Here is a 7,122-nt window from a genome sequence, read left to right as displayed (position 1 = left end):
TCAAAGGCAAGAAATTTATCTTTTATTTGATAATTGAAATATACATATATTATCTATGATCAACTCTTAATAAAAGCAGCAGATGCAGATTCTTAAATGTAAGAAAATGAATGTGGCATGTTAGAATTTAGCTATGCAATAGCCAAAGGCAAGCTGAAAATCTGAACTGCAGTCTTAACGGCTTCAACATCTATATCCACAAGTTTTCCCGTCTTTGACGATATAACAGCGCACCTCTTCTCTTCCGCGTTGGGGACGAACACCTTAGCCTTATCTTCCGAGCAAAACAACGCGATACTGCACCCACACAAGCACCGTTATGCTGAGTCAGTGATATTACACTGACTCATTATGCTCACATTCAATAAGTATGATATTTATCACCTTGGTTTTTCGCGCGCATTCGCTAGTTGTACAGCAGCTGTGTTGGAGCATATCACGCCCGCCGAATCATTAATCAAAGCAGCAAGCTAATCACCACAAGTTACAAGTTTTTTCAATAGACAATCATCTTAATTTTAGAGAATAATTAAAATATAATAATGCATATGAAAAATTAGGTTAACCTGCCCTGGGGTGGTAATGAACACTATACTAGCATCATCTCCAACAACATATTCAACATTTTCCCGCTCTTTCTCGTGCGGGATCACGAACAATGGAGTGAGTCCACTGTCACAGTGTTGATCAAATAAAGCAGATAGTTAATTAATTATTGTCATGGAAAAATTGATCAATTGTAAAAAAATAAGATGTGTACCTTATGGCACTAGCTATGTCATCCCATATCTCAATAGGCAGCAAGCTATCAGTATCTCCCTTGCTCTGCATTGAGGCCTTTGAATCTGATTTGATGCCATGGATCACAATGTACCTCCCTTGACTGCCCCCGCGCTCGTGTACTTGGCCTCGACCACCTCCTTCACCTTCCTTGAAATCAACACCTTCAGCGGAGGCAACGCCTGCCTTGGAACACTACGAAACGGCCTTCCTAGCCAATCTATCATCTCGCGATACCTAAAACACCACAGCATTTTCATATACCTAGACAATATTTTCATATACACCATGTACTCTGTTTCCCCTGTTTTGTTTCAAGAATGAATGATTTTTTTTCCATTGATGAACAAAAAAAATACCACAACATTTTCATATGCACCATATACTCTGTTTCCCCTGTTTTTGTTCCAAGAATGAATGGTTTTTTTCCCATTAATGAGCAAACAAATATACACCATGTACTCTGTTTCCCCTGTTTTGTTCCAAGAATGAATGATATTTTCCCATTGATGAACAAACAAACACCACAACATTTTCATATACTCTGTTTCCCCTGTTTTGTTCCAAGAATGAATGATATTTTCCCATTGATGAACAAACAAACACCACAACATTTTCATATACTCTGTTCCCCTGTTTTGTTCCAAGAATGAATGATATTTTCCCATTGATGAACAAACAAACACCACAACATTTTCATATACTCTGTTTCCCCTGTTTTGTTCCAAGAATGAATGATATTTTCCCATTGATGAACAAACAAACACCACAACATTTTCATATACTCTGTTTCCCCTGTTTTTTTTCAAGAATTAATAATTCTTTTCCCATTGATGAACAAACAAACAAACAAACATACATGTGGTAACCGCCGTCGGCGAGATTGGTGGTGGCGGGAGTGAAGGTCTCCGACAAGAAGAGCCCTGCTCCGGCAGCATTGACGTTAGGGTAAACATAGCTAACCACATCCCTCGCACTAGCCATAAACAAGAATGCACCGTGGCCTATCCCAGCTAGCTTAGTCGACAAGATCATATCATAGTACCTGTTCTGCAAAAATCGACAATAATTAGTTAACGAATATCGTAAGGGCCAGTTTGATAGGACATATAACTCATCCATCTTCACAGTCATTCAGCCTACCTAAAATAAAAAGTGCATTCTCATAATGTTTTGTCTTATCTGTCTTACCTACCTTAAGCTGGCCGATCATGTCAGTATATTCGGCCGGCTCAGGAAACGGATCATCGACGTCGTACACATCAGCAAATCTGACGTTCTTGTTGATCTCATAAACCTGCTTCCCCCTGGCGGTCGTGACGATGTCGACCTGGACGCCGGGGTAGCGGTCCTTGATCATCTGGATGGCGGGGAAGAAGAGGAGGTTGTCGTAGACGCCGCCAGAGATGACGCAGCAGCAGCGGCGGACGTCGCCCCTGATCTTGAGGCAGAGGGAGGCGACCTCGACGCGGCGTAGCCCTGGGGAACTTGAGGAAGCCGTACGGGTTCCCGGGGTTGTCGGGAGGGCGGGGGTCCTCGTCCTGCTTGCCGTCGGAGAAGAGCTGGCCGTACTCCATCTCGGGGTCGTCTCCCTGGTTGAAGGGGTCAAGCCAGGGGTTCTTCTTCTTCGCATTGGGGATGAAGAGTGGGGCCGCTTTACGGGGGAAGAAGGAGAGTGTGGTGGTGGATTGGGGGGAGGAGTTGAGGGAGGAAGAGTGATGCATGGTGGGATTGGTTTTGGGGAAAGGGCAGCCATTGTTGGTGAGAGAGAAGATAAGCTGTGTGGAATTTTGTTAACGTTGGATTTGAATGTGTGAAGATTGTTGGGATAAGAAATTGGTCCATTCTCTCATTACCCGCCATATGTTTACTCAATATAATAAACTCTTTTTTTTTTAATATTTGCTTGTCACACTGCCTGATTTATTATTTGCTAAGGTAGATAGAGCTTGGGCTTTGCAACTGAAATTTTACTAAAATATTAGCCCAATATGAATTCAACTCATTGAAATATTAAGTACTAGTACTTTTTATTAATATGAAAATTAATATTGAACACTTTCAAGTTGATGCCATAATTACAAGTAGTCTGGGGCAATCTTTTAATTAATTATTTTTAGTATTTTAGATATTTAATAGTATTCATTAATTAATTAAACTTATTGCTGATTTAATTTTATTAACGTAGTTAATAAAAGAGTTCTCTAATTTAAGACAGATATTTATTTTACTGAAACTAAATTTAAATGGGGCAGAGTTTGTATAACAAAATCGTTGTCTTAAATTGAGATTGACTTAAGTCAATATTAGTGGTGTAAGCTCCATGTAGGGATATGTGCGGGGAAGTAAATTGGAAATCAACGTATCATGGAGCAGATTAACGTGGCCGTTGGGATTTGGCGACATGCAACTGGTTAATTCTGCTTTTAGCTTGTCGGGGGATTCTCAAGAAGCCGGAGTCGAGTCTCTATGGGGTAGGAAGTTTGACCCAACTTTGGGGTTTGACCCGTGCATTTTCGCCTCTAGGTGCGGTGCGCCTTCCTTGAAGTTGGTCTGCAACTACTGAGCTATGGCGAGGCCAAAGCTAATTTGGGCGTTAGGGACAGGTAGTAGAGTTCAGTTCTGGAATCATCGTTGGATCACAACTTTAGATGGTCCATTATCAGTAGTTTCTATGAATCTTATTCCGACCACTTGCTTTTGTTGAATATTTGTGGTGAACTTTTATTTGGGTCGTCTATTATTTGTGGTGAATTTTGGGCTGAGCCCAAATCCCTTCTTCCCTATTGCCAGATTGTGACACCTGTCTTCTCACCCGGATCTTGGCTTGGAGCTGTTGGATTGTGGCTTGTGTTTGTTATGTGAGAGAAGACCCTTTCTCTTCTCTCATTATTCAGAATACTCTCTCTCTCTCTCTACTCACTCGATTCAGTGAATTCTCTCTACTCTCTCTTCTTCTCCGATGACTTCTCCGGCGATTTTCCTTCGGTTATCACGGTTTCTTTGAGTGATAGACCGGTGACTTTGCTGGTTTAGGCAACTACTTCGGTTGCTGGTGTGTTCGTGAGATCTAGGGTTTTGGTGTGTGAGAGAACTGGTGCGAGGCTGTGTTCTGAGGGGCTAGATCCGGTGTGAAGGAGTTGTGTGGTGTTGATATCTACGGTGTGAGGTGAATCACTTGTGGATTCAACGTTGCTCCCTTGGGTCTGGTTTCTGGAGAATAGACTTGTTATATAGGCGGGTGGCTGAGCCATTGCCTTGATCTGCTCTGTGTTCTTCTTGTTTTGTTCTCTACCTGTGTAATTGCTTTAGATCTGAGAGGATCTTATTTGTTATTACTAACAAGTTTGGTGAGTGTGCAGGTTCAAGAAGCGTTGGTTGTAATTCAAGATATTAGCTAGGGTTATTAACTATTGTTGTAATAGTTGATTGGTTTTCCCTTGTAATCTTGATACTAATCAGCCGCTTGGTTGAGAGTTTGGTTGAGCTCTCTTGTAAGAAGAACAAAAGGTCTTGGTAATTAGTGAAGCCGGACTGGTCTTATCGCTACAGTGGTATCAGAGCCACGAGGGGACTAGTCCGGTACGCCGAGTCACTTAAGGAGTTGGGCAAGTGGAATCCTTCTTCGAATGGGGATTCACTATGGTAAATTGGTTGTAACTCCTTTTTTTTCTGTTTTAGAGCCACTTATAGGCCTGGGTTATTGTCTGCTGGTAGATAGTCTCTGGCAAAGACTTAGGACTTTTCTTGCTTTCTTTGCTTGGTTTGCTTCTGCTGTTTCTTGGTGCTCTGTGCTTCTGGCCTCTGATTACCTGACCACCAAGCATTGGTATTGCCTAAGTGACCCCCTGCGCCCTCCAGAAGTGAGTGATTGCAAACTGGGATAGCCTTAGCCAGTTTTGCTCGTGACAGTCAGGGTTTTGAGGTCCGACTTGTGTGAAAGTTGTGTAAAAGTGTGTCTGGTCTTTGGTGTATGTCTCTGTGGTCTGAGGTTTGCAAGGTTTTGTGTTTCTATCTTGCTTCATGTGTTCTTGTTAAAGTGATTGCAAAAATGGCCCAACCTGTTGGTTTGATTCCTTTCAATGGCAAACATGATTTTGTTATTTGGAAACAGAAAATGAAATGTGTTTTAATCCAACAAAAAGTGTTTAAGGTTGTGGATGGTTCTTTACCTGCTGACACTGCTCAAGAAAAAATTGATGAGACGAATGAGTTGGGTAGAGTTACTATTGTATTAAATCTGTCTGATTCTTTGTTTAGGAAAGTTGATCATATTGAATCTGCTTCTGATATGTGGAAACAACTTGATACTTTGTTCACTGAGACTTCAATGTCTTCAAAGATGTACCTGCTTGAAAAGTTATTTAAGTTTAAGCTTGATCTTGCCAAAGACATTGATGATAATGTGGATAGGTTTCAGAAGGTTGTACAGGATATTAAGAGATCTGGTGACAAAACTATAGATGAATACACTAGTATAGCTATGATGAATGTCACACCTGACTCTTACAGTGATGTGAAAGCTGTCATTAAGTATGGTAGAGACTCTGCTCCTCTGGACTTAATTATTAGCTCTCTGAAATCTAAAGAACTTAAATTAAGGGAAAGGTCTGCTGACAAGAATGCTTTTAATAAGGTCTTGAATGTCAGAGGTAGATTTAAGTCTAGAGAGGGTAATGAATCCAATGGGGGTTCTGGTTCTAGCTCAAATTCAAGGAAGAAGTTCAGGCTTAGGTCCAGAAGTAAGGATCCTAAAACCTATAGAAAGTGTTTTAATTGTGGGGAAGTTGGGCACTATAAGAAAGATTGCACCAAGCCTAAAAAGAATAAACCCCTCAATAATAGCACTCAGCTTGAAAACCTTGTTAATGTGTCCAAGTATGATGCTGATAATGAATCTGTGTATATTGTGCATGATTTGATGTATATAAATGCTTCCTCTATCTGCCCCTTTTCTTAAAATGATTGGCTTTGTTATTCTGGATTTACTTATCATGTTAGTCCTTTCAAGGAAGTGTTTTCTGAGTTAAAGCCTGTAACTAATACTTTTGTGTCAATGACTAATGACAATAAGTGTGAAATTCTTGGTATTGGCACAGTGTGTTTAAAGTTTGACAATGGCTATGTGCTCAACTTAAAGGATGTTAGATATGTTCCTGACCTTTGCTATAATTTTGACGTCTTGTACTGCTCTTGAAAATGCTGGTATGGGGGAAAATGTGGGGAAGGCTACATGAAAATCTGCAAGGGTTCAATGTGTCTATTTAAGGCCAAGAGAAAATGTGGTTTATATGTCTATACTATTGTATCTCTTTCATGTGAAAAAGCATTTGCCAATGTTGTTAAAACTGATAAAACTATGCTGTGACATAATAGGCTAGGTCACATGAGTGCAAGAGGTTTGAATATTCTGAAAAAGCATGTTATTCTCTCTGATAATGATGTCCATGGTGATTTGCCTTTCTGTGATACTTATGTGCTGGGTAAACAGCATAGGGTTTCCTTTCCTACTCATATGCCTGCAAATGTTAGTAAGTGCATTATTGAGTATTTGCATATGGATGTCTGGGCCCTGCTTCTGTATCTTCTCACTCTGGCTCTGTGTATTTTTTGTCTGTAATTGATGATTTTTCAAGAAAAGTTTGGTGTTTCTTTATGAGACATAAGTGTGAAGTGTTTGAAAAACTGAAAGCTTGGAAGACTTTGATTGAAACTCAGATAAGTGAGAAAATTAAGGCTATCAAAACTGACAATGGCTTGGAATTTTGCAACAAACAAATTGATGACTTGTGTGCTGGTTTTGGAATCAAAAGACATAAAACTGTTCCTTACACCCCACAACAAAATGGGGTGGCTGAAAGGATGAACATGACTTTAATTGATAAAGTTAGATGCATGCTTGCTAAATCTAGTTTATCTAAAATGTTTTGGGGTGAAGTTTTGTTAACTGCTACTTACTTGGTTAATAGATCTCCTTCTGTGCCTTTGTTAGGACAATGTCCTGAACATGTGTTTACTGGAAAAACTCTATCTTTTTTCATCTAAGGATATTTTGATGTGCTGCTTTTGTGCATACTAAGTCTGACAAACTTGAGCCTAGATCTAGAAAAGGTATGTTTCTAGGATATCCTGAGAGTGTTAAAAGTTATAGAGTTTGGTTAAGAGATGAACCAGGGTTCAAAGTCATAATTAGCAGGGATGTTGTCTTCAATGAAGATGAATTCCTGATATGCAATTGGTTTGTATCGAAGAAACAAGACTGGTGTGCGTGTGTTCAAAGTGCAGATCAAACAGGTCCAGAGGATTCACTCAACCGCTAGGCCTAGGAACTCCCTAAACTTA

The 7,122-nt window shown here is 40.1% G+C and overlaps 1 pseudogene; it reads right to left on the bottom strand.

The window, feature by feature from the left end:
* LOC121811440 lies at positions 1–2,600 on the bottom strand (annotated as a pseudogene).
* Between the last annotated feature and the right edge of the window lie 4,522 nt (positions 2,601–7,122).

This window comes from Salvia splendens, chromosome 7 (genome assembly GCF_004379255.2).
Source record: "Salvia splendens isolate huo1 chromosome 7, SspV2, whole genome shotgun sequence".
Lineage (NCBI taxonomy): Eukaryota > Viridiplantae > Streptophyta > Magnoliopsida > Lamiales > Lamiaceae > Salvia > Salvia splendens.
This window is presented reverse-complemented; position numbering and strand designations above follow the sequence as displayed.